Below are 16253 nucleotides of genomic sequence, written 5' to 3' on the forward strand. Positions count from 1 at the left end.
AGAGAGAGAGAGAGAGAGAGAGAGAGAGAGAGAGAGAGAGAGAGAGATCTCATTTCCAAGGGAAGGCAGCGTAATCCCCACTCCAAAGCTAAGGGATCTCAGCTCCAAGGGCTCCAGATGTGAGCCAGCCAGCTCTGTCCTACACTTATCCCAGGCTTCCAAAATCTATCCCAGGATTTGAATTCCACCTGGGCTACTGCCCTCAAGTCGGGTCACCCCTGAGCACTCCACCTCCCCCACCCCCCGGCCCCCCCTTACTCCCCTCCCCGTTCTCAGGATCCGGTGACACTGGCCTCCTGGCTGCTCTCCCGAGGTAACTCTCCAGCTGATAACTCTGCATTTTCACTGGCTCCTACCCCATGCCATGAATGCTGCCTCTCCCCCCACACCCTGGTCTCTGCCTCTGGGTTTAGTCTTGACTAAAATCCCATCTTCTACAAGAAGCCTTTCTTGGTTCGCCTTCTTCGCTGACCACACGTATATTTTGTACGTAGAAAAAAAAGAAACAAACATTTATTGAGGGCCTACTGTGTGCCATGCAGAAGCACTTTACAAATATTATCTCATCTGGCCCTAACAATAACTCTGTCACCTAGGTCCTACTGAGACCAACTCTCTAGGAAGTATCTGAGGCCACATTTGAACTCAGGTCTTCCTGACTCCTGGCCCAGAACTCTACCACCTAGCTTCTGATTATGGACCTAGGTAGGTATGTTTGTATGCAGTTATTTGCAAATTGTCCCCTGTTTTCTTTTTCCATTCCTGCTATTCCAAGAGCCAATGAGTTGCTTGGCCCATTGCAGATGCTTAATAAAAGCTCCTGGACTTGTTGACTGGACTAAACCAACTGGAACGTGAGCTCCTTGAGGGCAGGGGCTGCTCACCTTGCTTTGTACACCGGGAACCTAGCAGAGTGCCTGGCACATAATCAGGGCTTCTTCAATTACCACCAGGGAGTCCCCAGACCACGAGGACTGGAGCCATTCCTCTATTCTCTGCATTCTAAGATCTGATAATGATGGGGTGCTGGGGTGCTTGTGTTTGGACCCCAAGTTCTCCCTAGACTCAGAAACACTGTCCCTGGCAGCTTCCCCCTGCCCAAGGACACTGTGCCCAGCAATTAGTCACGAGTGGGCCCCAACAAGACCCTTCTCTCTCTCCCTGGTGCAGTTACAAACAGCACCTAAAGGAATTATTAGTTTGAACTGGCTTTGCACTGGGTCATAAAGGTATTCTTACCCACTGGACTATCTCATACTACCTCGTTATCTACATCCTGGACTCCTCATTATCTGTATTCTAGATCATCTTTTTTTATTATACTATGTTATGGAAGTGTTGTTTTATTCCATGAATTAAAAATAAAACAAATAAAAATTTAAAAAATTATTTTAAATTCTAAACTCTTTTAAGACACATGGATACTCCCTCCATCTATCTTGTCAAACAAGACATTGACTGGTAGCAGACAGGACAACTCTCAGTTACCCCTGAACTCTAGTTAACTTAGTGACGTAGCAGGCCTAAAACCACACCTCCATGTGGTGCCCCTTGTGGGCTTTTCCTAGTGAACTCTGGGTAAAACGCCTGTGCAGTGGGTACAAGAAGTGCATGTTCCTTTAAGAACTGACCACTCCTTAACCACTCCCTAAACCCACCATGAATCACCTAGTTAGCATATTTGGCACATGTTTTATTGTATTTTATCCCATGTAAACTTTAACTGTGCCCCTCTAAGATTGCAGGTTCCTCAAGAATCCTTACTTACTGAAAAGCATAACAATAAACTTTTTGCCAACTTGACCTGAAAAATGCCTGAGTCTGTGAATTCACTCCACACAACCCCTTCCTGTACTCCAATCTTGGAGGGGTGTCCACCTCTCAGACCACAAAAATACTATCAACTGTATTCAAGGAAGGAGTCCCATTCTGAATCAAGGCGTGGTCTGCTGACACTGAGTTGGCTCAAGTAAATAACTGCAACACCTGATATTCTAAGTAGGATTTTATAATTTTCCTAAACCACTTTATCACTTTTTTCCATCAACTTCTTTTCCAGACTGGCAAAATTTTAGGACCTTGCCCAACAAAAGGTCTAAAGGCAGCTGGTAAGAGCTTCACACTTAAATAGAGTTTAAAAAGCCTCTTGTGCTTTTCCCAAACAGAAAGTTCTTGTTATTATTATTCTTTTTAAAGCAAAATAGACCTAATTGCATACATAACAATCTTTAAACATTGGTACGACAGTCTCTAACAACTTAATTCATCATTTCAAAACATTTAGGGCAAAAGAAGAGTTCGTTTCTTAAGGAAGCAATTGGATCAGCCTCTAGGAATAATTTTTCAAATTAAAAGCATTTCTTATATGATGGTTCCTCAAAAATCACAATAAAAGAAAAATTAGAAGCACATTGTTTACAATATGCTTTATGTTTATAATTATAAACAATGTCACAGATTTAAACCAAATCTTAATGCTTTGATAAAAGATTTTAAACAAAACTTATTGCCAATCAAATAACATCAGTTCAGTTGAATGCATTTCTGAATTATCTTACATAGAAAATCACTTTATCCACTTATCAATTTGACACTCTAGATTGAATGTATTCATATACCAGGACAGACATTTTGATTCAATGATGCCCTTCATTCTTATCCTTATAATTACTATATACATTCCCTTAATGCCAAGTTTTAAGTGTATTTTGCATTAAGGTATGAAAGTAAAACATCACAATTATCCTAAGGGGAGAATTCATGAGATTTTGAATAAGACCACATTATAATTTAGTTTAAAACAAACACAGATCCATCAGAACTGGATTGAGAGTTCAAATGGTATCACACAGAACCTCAATTTTCCCAAGGGCCATGTGCTGACAGAACCTCAAATTACAGGGCCCACGACTTTGGGTTAGTCTACTGCCAAAGTTTTATTGTGGCAGTCTTTCTACTCAGAAGGAGGAAGAATCCCAGGACAGGAAGAGGGAGGGAGAGTGGGAGGTGATGGACAGGTGAAGGAGAAGGCACTCTAAGGGATAACCAGCCTGGTGGGTGATGGTTCAGAATTCCAGCCCTGTGGGGGACTAAGAGAAGGCTAAAGCAGAAGAGGGGTCATTCCCATGGCCATGGCATTGCAGCTGATGGAGACCAGGAATAGGGGCAGAGAGGAGGGCAGGGGCCTGAGTCCCTGGCCCTGAGTGTGAATGGAGGAAAAGCATGATCCTGGGGCCTCAGGCCACAGGCAGAGAGGGCCTCTTGGACCCTCCTGGAAGAGGCTTGGCCCACTGTGGCTCCTACAGCCTCTTCTGCTTCCCACATGGCCCACCTTCCTAGACAAACTCTTCCTTCTGGCAGACCCCCGAACTGAAAGTGGCAGTCCTTTTAGTTGAGATAACAATCTCTTAGAAATCCTGTGTTTGCAGGTCTCAGGTAGGTCTGAACCAGGAAGTCAGAAAGGTCAGATGGCCTCCCTTCTCTGACTAGCCTTGTAAGAACAGGATGTAGTCTTTGATGCCACCTTCATGCCAGGCTTCCTGCTTAATTCAGCTCTCACCCAGAAGCCCTGCTCTCCTGACTGGAGAGAGTTCTCAGCCAGCCCAACCCTTATTCCCTGCCTGCTGCTTTCTGACCATCTTTATGCCACTGCCTCCTAATTTCTTTCCTCCTTTCATTCTGGGAAACACAATCACATCTTTTGCACTCATATTCCTAATAGTTACCACTGAGGTTTTCATAAAGCAGGTGGATAATGGTTAACAAAAGTGAATTTTTCGAGGCAGCTAGGTGGCACAGTGGATAGAGCACCGGCCCTGGAGTCTGGAGGACCTGAGCTCAAATCCGGCCTCAGACACATAACACTTACTTGCTGTGTGGCCCTGGGCAAGTCACTTAACCCCATCGCCTAGCCAAAAAAAAAAAGTGAATTTTTGAGTAAACGTAAGTGACTCCATTTGATCCTCTACTGGCTGTTTTTATATCAATGTGCTCAATGTCCCCTTCAGAACCTCCCTTCCCCCAATCACTTTAAAACTCATAGACTCACTCACTGTGCTGTTATTCCGTCTAAGAAGGCACAAACGGCTAAGCAAATGTTGGTTAACCTCCTGTCTAATCAAGCAGATACCATTTTCTTTGGACTGGTGTAATTGTCCTTCGTATCAGACCTTTCTAACCCTAACCCTAAATTCACATCCTTTTTCTTTTGGTATCTATGTGCCCTGACCTGATCTTACCCAAACTTCTTTATCAAACTACCCACAAGGCCTAACCGGGCCTACTGAAACCATAGGTCACGTAGCTCAGGAGAGACAGTCTCTTTGTGATCTGTGGAATTGTGAAATACATATGGCCCAGCACCTCCTGATGCAGTGTCTTGCTGTTGAGCGGTAAATAAACCCCTGGAGACTTCTCTTTAACCTTTTCTAGCTTAGTCACGCGGTGCCTGCCAAGAACCTGGAAAATTCGAGTCACCTGGTGTATGTGGTATCAGACAGAGTTAACCTGTCATTTAATATTAGTAGCATTTACGGAGCCCTTAAAAGCTTAGTGAAAAGAGGCCAAGCAGAGGGGCCTGAAGTCACAGGGGAAGGGGCTGCAAAAGGAGTTTGGGGCCAGTCCTAAGGCTCGCCGCTCCTCCTGGCATTGAAGGCCTCAGCCTCCAAGTACCACTTCACTTTCCACTAAGATTTCTTCCACTCCACCTGACCTGACCACTGCTAAGTTTGAAAACTGACACAAACTGAAAGACAATTGTCTTCGCATGATCAATTTATTAATTCAACTAACAGTAACCAATGAATTGGGTCAATGGTCTCTCTCAATGACCAAAGACCCCCAAGTAGGGCTCACCATCCTTAATATAGTTTTGGGGAATACAGAGTTGCATAGTTGGGGAAGACAATACAATTGGTTAGAGGGAAGCAGGGATAACAGAATTGGTTATTTTTTTAAAAATCAGGGTAGCACACCCACATGAGGCTAGGGAGCACCCCTCTCTGACAATTAAGGAATGTTCACTGTTTTGTGGACACATCAGCATCTTGCAGACTTGGCTGAGTTAGCAGATCCTCCGGTGCCTAGAAAGGTTTTAGGAGATAAGACCCAAGGACGTGCAAGGATGGTCAATATACCTTTTGGGGATAACAAGCTATCTTGTAACCTTAACTCAGAGGAAAAGCTGACGCAACTATAAAATTAACACAGCAAAACACCAGTTACACTCATTCAGAAGAAACTCGAGGTAATATTGTGATACTTTCACCACTCATTGTTTCAGCTTCATTTGTCACCCCAAAACTCCCTTCCCTCTCCAATTCCACTTACAATAATCAAGAGCAAGTCAGCTTTGTTCTTCTTCCTGCATGATGTGTGTCAATCTATTCCCTGAGGCCCCATTCCCCAGCCTAGTAACAGTTCTGGCCCAAGGCCCCTTCCCGCCCAACGTTCTCCTTTGGAAGGTAAGGTCCAGGAGCACAGGGAATATCTTTACTTCTCTATTTGTGTCTCCTGGGTATTTATGTTCCTTTGCAGCAGCCTCTAGCACAAGAAAACAGGTCACAAATCATTGCCATTCAAAAAGAGGAGAGATGCAAACACCATTGCACAATCCCTACCACCTGATTCATCATTCTGGTCCTACCACCCCAAAGTTTCATCCTAACCTCACCCAGCTCTTCCACCTAGAGTTGAGGTGCAGAAAGACCTTGGGCCTGGCACTGAAATAGTTGAGAAAGAAAGGAGGATACCACTGAGGTTAGCAGGTGACAGCTACCAGAAATGGGATTAGACAAAAAATGTGGACTGAATGAAACTCCCAGGAGGAGAGGCTACTGGGTAATGGCGGTGGTAGGAGAATCTGGAGACGGGCGACAAGCTGGTGTTGGGGAAATGTGATGACGTCTCTTTTGTGCCCAAGATCAGAGCTAGTGACAAGGTGTGTGTTCACACGCATCCCAGGCTGCCTCCTGCCTACTAATGGCGGCTGCTTCTCCCACTGGGGGCTTCTGACCTGAGTGTCCACTCCAGGGAAGGGCCCAGCCCAGCCGTCCTCCACTCTCTGACTACATCATCACGCCTCAGCCCCGCTGGCCCACTCTCTCACTGGGGGAAGGGCCCAGCCCAGCCGTCCCTCGTTCCCCACAGGCCACCAGGCCCTTACAAGGGCTCTTCCTTGTCTTCCCCTTCTCCCCTGTCCTTCCAGGTGTTCTCACCCCTCTCCTCCCCCTTCCCCCTCCCACACTTTAGAAGGTCTGTTCCTTGAGGACAGAGGGCACAGCTAGGTGACACAGTGGAGAAAGTGCCAGGCCTGGAGTGAGGAAGATTCATCTTCCTGAGTTCAAGTCTGGCTTCAGATCCTTGCTAGCTGTGTGACCCTGGGCAAGTCCCTTCACCCAGTTTGCCTCAGTTTCCTCATCTGTAAAATGAGCTGCAGAAGGATAGGGCAAACCACTCCAGCATCTTGGCCAAGAACGCCCCAAATGGGGTCATGGAGAGCTGGGCACGGCTGAAAAGCCAAAGCGGGGAGAGACACCATTCTTCCTTTTGGGGCACAGGCAGCACCAGCGCTTGGCACAGTGAGGGGCACACAGCCAGCACTTAGTACCCGCTCCCTGACTGAGGCCAGCCGCTCCCCCCGGCCCTCCTCGCGCTGCGCGGGGTCATTTGCAAAGGGGCAGCACCGCGGAAAGCGTCTCCCCAGGGTCAGGAGGGGAGTCCCGATGACGTCATCCCGAGCCCTCCCTGCCTCCAGCAGGGCCTCCAGTAAAGGAGGCTGGGGCCGGGGAGGGGGTCCCCAAGGCGTGGTGTCACCCCGAAGGCGCACGGGGCAGCCTGGGGAGCAGGTGAGGAGCCCCCAGCAGCCCCTCCCCCACCGAAGCACGCGCACGCGCGCACGCGCGCACCATCAGCAGCACACGTTCGCCAGCCCGCAGCCCCTCACCCGCCTCACACACTGCCAGCCGTGCACCCACGCAGCGGCCCCGGCCCCTCCCTCCCTTGCACACCCACGAGCACACCCATGCACGCGCAGTCCCCCACTCCAGGCCGTCCACAGCCTTGCACGGCCGCTCCCACGCTCACTAACCCGAGCCGGGTCCGCGGGTGTCTTCGGGCTACCCGGGGAGCGAGGAGGAGGAGGAGGAGGAGGAGGAAGAGGAGGAGGAGGAGGAGGAGGGGCTCCCCCGCGGCGCCGGGAGCCGAGGCCGCGCCTGCGCACTGACTCCCTCCGCACCTCCCCCCCCCCACCCGGCCGCGGCCCAAGAACAAAGAGCAGAACCAGCCACCGAACCGCCGACCGGGAGCAGCTGCGCCTGCGCACCCCGACACTCCCAGCATGCCCTGGGGTTCTGCGGGGGCCACAGGCGGAGGGGCCGAGGCTGGGGCGGGGCGGGGGAGGATGACGTCATTCTCCGCCAGGCCCGGGGCGGGCTCCTCCTCCCCCCACCCACTTTGCTGCTTCCGGTTCTGGGCGGTCCTTATTTCGAGTGGAAGCTCCTGGAGGGCAGGGCCGGTCTGTGTTAGATTCCCCAGGCCTGGCACGTAGTAGGCGCCTAATAAGTGCTCACTGCTCCACTGATCCCCCAAACAACCTGGAGAGGTGGTGCCCATCACCTACTGAGGACGTGGGCCACACCCTTGGGTGGATTAAAAAAAACCGAGTGCCCTGTACCCATCTGGCTGTAACCCGCGCCCCCTCATTCTGACTGTCCCTAGCAAGGACCCTGCCAATTTTCACAACAGGATCAAATGGGGCAATATTTCTAAGGCTCATGGCACACAGCAGACCCCATATGACCGGCCCCAAGCCCCTTTCCAGGCTTCTTACACCTTGGTTCTCTCCTCCTCTCTGACCCAGGGACCCTGGCCTCCTGGCTGATCCTGGACCACACCCTCCATCCCTGACCCTGCACCTTCCCAATGGCTTGTGTCTCATGCTTGGCATGCCCTCCCCCTCCCCTGGGCCTCCTGGGCTTCCTTCTCTTCTCAGCTAAAATCTCACCTTCTGAAAACAAGCTTTTCCTGGACCCTGACGCTGCCAGAGCCTTCCCTCCCAGGTGCCTCCCATCCATGCTGTACAGAGATTGGTTGGACACAGATGCTCACATGTTTTCTTCCCATTAGACTGATCTCCTTGGGGGTGGGACTGGCTTTTCTTTTCTTTTGTGAAAGAGTTGGGTTTGTTTTATTTCTCAGGTGGACGCTTTGTATCCACAGAAGAACAGTGCCTGCCACAGAGTAGCCACTTTCTAATGCTTATTGCAGGCCTGCACAGCCTGCCGCTACTGCACCAGCGCCAAAGGATTTCTGATGGCCGGCAAAAAATGTGTGGGAAAACATCCTTTGTAGGTAGAGGAAATCCTTTGGCAGCCGCAGCTTGTGCAGGCCTGACTTGTTGACTTCACCTAAGAAATGACAAATGGAAGGGATTCAGAGAGACCTGGGAAGGCTTGTATGGCCTGAGGCAGGAGGACATGAGCAGAACCAGGACAATTTCTGCTCCGCTGACAGCAGGCAAAGGACCGCCTAACAGGATAAAGCTTCCTTGGCTCTCTCAGCTTCCAGGTTTGCTGATGTGGTCAGGTCTGTGGATGGACTGCGCTCACCTGGGATGAGGGGCTCTGGGTCCCAGGGGCCGTGCTCTCTGGCTCCAGACTTTGGTCCTCTGCAGACTGAGCTAGGCAGGGACAAGAATCTCAGAGGAGGGGAGACATCGTCTTTGACTTCTCTTCCTAGGCTGGATGATGATCTGGCCGGAATTAAAGAGGGTGAACTCTCAGAGGAGACACAAAACCCCTGGCCCTGCCCTCAGGGGAGAGATTCCAGTCAACAGATAGGGCAGTAGGGAGGGCCTGGTTTGGAAGTGAGCTTGGCCTGGACAGGAAGAGGACTTGCCACCCTCTCTAACTGCTTCATTTTGGCCTCATGCCCCTCCCCCATCCTCATACAGAGACCCAGGAGGCAGAAGGGGCTTGGGATCCCAGATTGCATGAGACCAGTCAGGGCCTCAAAGACCCCTGACCCAGAATTCTCCCTCCATCTGATACTGTGGGTGACATAGGAAGGTGGAGCAGCTGCCTGGGAGAAAGGCCTGCTCCTGCATACCTAGAGGACACTCTCCAAGAGCTTAGCCAGGAAAGATGAGGCTCAATGAAAAGGGCAGTTAGCACAAGGGAGTGGACCCCCCCCTCCACAGAGCACAGAGCCTGGGGGGTGGGATATTGAGGGGTCCTCTCTCAGACCTACCTGGGACCTGAACATGCAAAGCTAGCTTCCTGAAGAGAAGGCAGAGAGCTCTCAGCTCCAAGGGAAGAAGGCAGAGTGACCTCAGTTCCAAAAATTCTTGCTTCCGGTCCCCACACTCTGGGAGGGTCCTCCTAGTCCCAAAAGCCCCACCCTCCCAATCTCACCACCTCAGGACTCTGTGTGTTTCTCCTCCCCAAGCCCACTGCTCCATCACGTGGAATGTCTCGGCCACTGGAATGGCCCCATTCTTCCCCTCTGGCCTCTTCCAAGGCCTCCAAACTCCATTCCAGGGATAGAATTGCACCTGGGCCACCGCCCATCAGGCTGATCATCTCTGAGATCTCCTCCTCCCCCATCCCTCTACCACCTCTTTCCCTCTCTCTCTTAGCCTGCTCTGGAACTCAGTCCCTCCTTCTCAGCAGAATCGCCTGGCCTTCCTCCAGCTCTGCCCCTGCTATACTCGTCTTCTTCCTCACAAGGATTTACATACCCTACATGCCTCCTGGTCCTCCCAGCCAACCCCCTCCCTTGCTGCCCTCAACCCCTCAGATAGATGTCTTTGTCTTCCCTGCAGCCAGGACCCCAGCCTAACCTTGCCCATCCCAACCTAACTGTCCTCCAGGCTGGAAACATTTACCACCTTGGCCTGTCTATATTCTTGACTTGCCATATCCCACCCCTAACACCAAGGGGACATTTTCCCATATCTTGTTAAAGAGATTCCCCTGCCCTCCTGGACCTTATCTTGCAATGGGGAATGGTGGCCAAGCAGGGGCACTTTGGCTGAAAAAGTTACTGGACTGGGGAATGGGGCCTTAGGGCATTGATAGACACTGGTCATCCGGGAGTGGAGCAGAGTAGGATTTGATCCTGGCTCTTAGCTGAATTGGAGGAGAGGGAAAGTTTGGGGATGAAAATGAAAACAAAATAATGAGTAGACATAGGTATCTCTACATATATGTGTATATATGTATATATATACACATATGTATATATACATATATATTTATATTTATATTCAGATACCCAATTCTTTTCAGAAAAATTTGATACAAATATTTTTCTCCTGTTTGACTACTTCCTCTTTTCTCTCAGATCCCTTAATATCCTCTGTTCAGAAGTTTTTCAGTTTCAGGTAATCCAAATTATCCCTTTTTTGTCTTTGGAATTGACTCTGTCTTTTGTTTCAATAAAATCACATCTCGTTCCTATGACTGGGAGAGGCTTAGGATCTATTTCTCTTCTCATTTTTTTATAGTATGATCGATCTTTAGTATTAAGGTTGCATATCCATTTTGAATGTACTGTGGAGTGTGGTGAATGGTGATAATCTAAGCCTTATTTCAAACAGATTGCTTTCCAGTTTTCCCAGTAATTTTTATCAAATCAGGAGTTTTTCCTTAGAAAATTTATGTTTTCTACCTTATCAAACACTGAATCTACCTTTTGAATATGTCTAGCAAGCTCCAGGAGCACGGAATGTCCTGACTCGTGTATTTGTGTCACTTGGGTGTTTGTAGCTAGAAACAAAGAAGTTCTTCATAATTGATTTCTGTTCAAAAAAAAAAGAAAAGCCCATGTTCAATGCTGGATTGGAGGTGTTCAAGGTTTTGGAACCAACTGAATCCCAGGGCTGGAAGGGATGCCTGCCTCCACCTTCTCCAGCTGAAGAACCTCGTTAAATGGAGGGTTTGCAGTCCCAAAGCTCTCTTACTCTTTGTTTCTCTTTTTGTCGGAGCTCTCACCACTGTGCACCCACTTCCATGGTTGTTGTTATTTGTCTTTCATTCTCGAAGAGGACCATGACATCAGGGAGATGATGATGCCCTGACAGGCAGGTGAATTGGATTTAAGTGAGGCAGGGCTGTGCAAAGTCACCAGCCTCACTTTCTCCCCTGCAGCCATCTGGATCCAGTGGCCAGATATTCGTCAGGACGACTGGGGATGGCCCCAGATGCAGCGGAAGACCTTGGCCTTGTAAAGCTAAGGTCTTTAGTAGGTCTCAGTAGAGGCAATGCCTCTTCACTGATTAAAAAGAAATGAGGCAGAAAATGGCCTCTTTAACCTAGTCCAGAAAAAAAAAATCAAACTGGGAGGGGAAGACCCTCAGGGTTCCCTGAAAAGGTGACCGATGCTTCCTTCAGTCTCTTCACACCGTTGATCTTTTCCCTTCCCTCTGTGGTTGCGGGACCCAATTCTCCAAATTAAAGTCAAATGCCTTAAGAGAACACCAGCCTCTCTCTGGAGCTTCTTTCCTTCAGCAACTGAGATAAACAGACTTCAATTCCATCCAAAGAAATGTTTCTGATCAGAATAATCCACCCCTTTTATAGAAAGTAGCCCCACCCCTTCATGGCCTCCCCAGTAAGGTTTGCATTCTCCTTGCCTGGAATCTTCAGGTGGAACAATTTACCTCTTTCTAGCTGCAGCAGCCCTGAGGCCCCCAGAGTTTACCCTTCGGGCTGACCCCTATGGACTGCCATGTTTCCCAATGCTGAGCCCCTCTGAGGGTTCGGGCTTTCCAGTAGGAGACCCAGCCTTGTTTCAAATAACACATCCTTCCTTCCATGTTTCTTTCCAAAGGGTTGATGGCATATTCAAGAGAGAACTGGGCTTGGAGTATTGACCTAGGGATTTCTGCCTTGAAGTTTGGGTGAATCTCCTGCTCAGTCCTCACCAGGCTTGTCCCAAATGAGGACTTCTCCACCCTGCCCTCTCTTTAGAGTTTTGGGACATGGTGTCTCCTAGTTCTCCTCCTACTTCTCCGACTGCTCCGTCTCTACTCCTTTGCTGGATCTTCCTCAAGATCCTCTAGCCCAGTGCTTCTTAAACTACAGGTCACAACCCCATGGGGTCATGACCCACAGTTTAAGAAACACTGAGGAGTTGCAAGTGGAAAAAGTTTAAGAAGTCCCACTCTAACCATCAAGTCCCTCGGGTTTCTGTCCTCAGCTCTTCTTTTCTCTCTATTTCCCTTGGTGATTTCATCAGCTCCCATGGATTTAATGACCATCTCTATGCTGATGATTCTCAACTCTACTTATCTTGTTCGAATGTCTCTGCTGACTTCCAATCTCACATTTCCAACTGCCTTTTAGACTTCACAAACTAGATATCCATTATCATAACTAAGTACATGGAAAGGAGAACTGGTTATCTCTCTGCCTAAACCTGCCCCGCTTCTACCATCCCTATCACCGTAGCAGGCAATGCCATCATCCCAGCATCTCAGACTCCCAACCTAGAAGTCGTCCTCTGTTCTCCACTGTGTCTTACCCCACCGCTTATCTGTGTTTTGCCTGATATTTGTGATCAGTGGGTCTTTGAACAGGCTTAAATCTGATGATATATTTCAAGGAAGCTTAAATAATTTTGGTGCATGAATGGGAGAGACCTTGACTAAATCACAGAGTTTGAAAGAATTAGAAGAGACATGAACAACCATCTAGTTTAGTGATACAAAAAGGGAGTACTCTCTGCACTGTTGTTCGTCCTTCCTTCTGGAAGGGGACCGATGACCTCAGGAAGGTGACGTCTTGACTTGCGAGTGTACTGGATTTAAGTGAGGCAGAGCTGGGCAAAACCATCAGCCTCACTCTCTCCTCCAAAGTCATCAGTGCAGTGGCGAGACCCAGGACCGGCAATGGCCCCGATGCAGTGGGAGACCTTGGCATTCTCTCCATTGTATCAAACGAGTGGCTGTCCAGTCCCTGCTGGAAGGCCCCGGGGACAGAAAACCCACCAGCTCCCCAAGAGCGGCTTCTGCTTTTATACAGCTTCCATTATAAGGCTATTCTTTCCCACATCCATCCTGAATCTGCCCCTTTGTGACTTCCATTCACTGCTCCTGGTTCCACTGTCTGCGGCCAAGCAAAGCAGGTGGGGCCATCCCCAGTCGTCCTGACAATATTGGACCCAGATGGCTGCAGAGGAGAAAGTGAGGCTGGTGACTTTGCGCAGCCCTGCCTCACTTAAATCCAATTCACTTGCATGTTCTCCTATCCTCCAGAGTCTCCTCTTATCCGGCATAAATATGTGGAGCTCCTTCAAATGATCTCCTGGAGAAATGGAGTGAAGACACTTCATCTTCCCATTTATCTGGTTATTTGGGTGAGTTTCATCACCAATGTCCTTCTTAAACCATGGTGCCCAGGAATTGAACATGATGCACCAGATGAGTTCTGATGGCCCGAGGACAGAAAGCATATCATTTCCCTGTTCCCTGTAGTTATAACCCCTTCATGCTGTGGAAGGTCTGGAGAGCCACGGCACTGACGAGCTGCCTTTGAGTGGGTTAGGTCTGAGGCAGCTCAGTTGTCACAACCCAATGAGAGTTGCCGGGCCAGGGAGCTCCAGCTCCACGTGCGTCAGAACCCGACTGATCCAGGGACCTCTTCCGCTTAGTCCTTTGTGGCTTAGCCGAGTCTGAAAGCTTGCTTGTTCCTTCTCTGTTGTTTTTGACTGAAATTTTGTTTACCTTCTACAAATCCTGATTAGCCAGCAGAAACACTAAGCTATATGTATGCATCCAGTCAGGTCTGCTGTGACAAGACATGTGAATTCTTAAAAATCACCATGCTATGCAAAATCAAACGATAAAACCCCAGGGTTGATGCGGGAAAAAGGGGTTTGGGGTACAACATGCCAAAGCTTGGTCAGGGATAACTTTTTTTTGATAAGAACTTAATAAAAATGGTTTCATATGTGTTAAATGGTTAAGAAATCCAAAAATTCTACAATAAGGACAGTGGTATTCCCACTGCTCGGCTTGCACCTCAGTTTCCATAGCACTTGCTGGTTTGGAGAATTGTCCAGGGTGAGAGGGTGGCCTTGGTGGCAGGTTGATGGGGGTGTGGGTGGAGTGTATAGGAATGTGTCCCTACCTCCTCCTCCCCACTCCAGCCCCACCCCCCAGCTCCTTCTGCACCAGAAGATATTCAATAAAGATGGTGCTTTTCCTTGACAAACACCTGAACTATGCTTGTGGAAGTGGGCACCGGAAGGGCAAAGGCATCAGATTTGGCAACTTATTTTAAGTGAGGTTGAGTAAATATCTAGGCTGATGCCTATTCTTATTCCTTACAACGTAAGTTTGAAAAAAATTCAAAACAAAGAATATACCAGTGGTGTCTGGCAGCGTATGCAATATCCCACAGCCAGTCCTCCAAGTGTGCAAAGAGGTAGATTTTCTCAACTATTCTCCTGGGCAAGATTTGATCATTATAGACACAGCATTCAACTTTATGGGTATTTTTTCTTTCTATTTATATTGTGGTAGTCATTACTTTGTTTTTGTTCAGTTGGGTCTGACTCTTCAGGACCCCATTTTGGGATTTTCTTGGCCAAGATACTGGAGTGGTTTGCTACTTCCTTCTCCAGCTCATTTTACAGATGAGGAAACTGAGGCAAACATGGTGAAGTGACTTGCCCAGGGTCACACAGCCAGTAAGTGTCTGAGGCCAGATTTGAACTCAGGTCCTCCTGACTGCAGGGCCAGTGCTTTAACCATTGTACCACCTGGCTGTTCATCCACAGCATACCAGGCACATTTGCTGATTTAACCCTCTCTTTTGAGAGAGGAGGGAACTGAGGCACAGAGAGGCTAAGTAACTTGCCCAAGACCCAGGGTAGCCAGTGGCAGAGTCTGGATGCAAACCCAGACCTCTGACTCCCTTCCTGGCACTCTTCCCCTGGACTGTTCTGGAGACTGAGGCTTGTAGAAAGCCTGGAGTAGGGACTGATGGATGGGGATAAGTACAATGCAGACACTTTCTATGGAAAGAGTAGCAGAAGAATTTTTTTCAGATTAAAGGTCTAGTTCTCATCAGTTCTTAATAATTCTATTACTCCATGTAGTAGAACACTAATGGTTAGATCCATGGCATCACCATAGAGGAAAGGCTGACACGTCAGCTTAACATGACTTTTGTCCCAAGCCTCTCAAGAGCCTCCTTTTCTTTTTATTATTATTATTATTTAGGTAATTGGGGTTAAGTGACTTGCCCAGGGTCACACAGCTAGTAAGTGTCAAGTGTTTGGTCTGAGGTCAAATTTGAACTCAGGTCCTCCTGACTTCAGGGCCTGTACTGTATCCGCAGCGCCACCTAGCTGCCGCCAAGAGCCTCCTTTTCACTGAACTCCCAGGGATAGGCCCGCTAAGGCTAAAATCCAAAAACAATCAGAAAATGAACTTTATGGTTTCTGCCTCTGTCTTCCTAACACCCAGCACAGATGCTGGCAGTCTAGAGCATCCTGAATGAGTCAATGAAGACAGAATTCATCACCTTTGATACCCACCCCCCCAACCATGGCCCAATGAAGATGCTGTGATCACTTCCTGAGCTACGTTCCCAGAAGTTCGTCACTGCAGGGCTGGACAGCGCCGGGCTTTGTCAAGCACAGTCGTTCATTAAATAGTCTAAGAGACCCGAGCGATGGCACTCGTGATGCTGGCAGAGCACCACCAGGAACAGAGGCACAGCTGCTTCAGCTTAGAAAGAGCATGCCCAGCCCTGGGATGGCCTTGACCCTCCCTTGGGCTATTTCACCCTCTCTAGTAGTGTTTCTCTTTGAAGCCCCTCCAGCAGCCAAATGCTCAGCTTGGCCTGACATTGGTTCCCAGCAAGGAAGCCTGAGTAAAGCAGTGGCATCGGGCTCTGTCCTCTGTCGGACTTTGTCTCTGAATTTCATCCTTCCAGTCACAGCTTCCCAAGCCAGAAGTCAGCCTCAGGTCTTCACTCTCCTTCACTCCTCTCTAGGCTCTCCTCCTAACTCCACAGGCTTCTCTCTCCACTACCCCCATCAGCCTTCTCAGCCTGGAAGGTCTCTCTTCCCCTGTGGCCGTGCTCAGATGGGTCAGATCCTCCCAGGACTCCCATTTTAAGGAAAGGGCTCAGGCCAGCCATGTCCACTCTCCTTCCTCACTCTTTGGCCTGCTTTCTCCACCATGCTCCAGCATGGATACTTCCTCTCCACTCCATCCTCCCCCTCACCTAAAGTTCAAGCTC

Source organism: Vombatus ursinus, unplaced genomic scaffold (assembly GCF_900497805.2).
Source record: "Vombatus ursinus unplaced genomic scaffold, bare-nosed wombat genome assembly UNPS02014175.1, whole genome shotgun sequence".
Classification (NCBI taxonomy): domain Eukaryota; kingdom Metazoa; phylum Chordata; class Mammalia; order Diprotodontia; family Vombatidae; genus Vombatus; species Vombatus ursinus.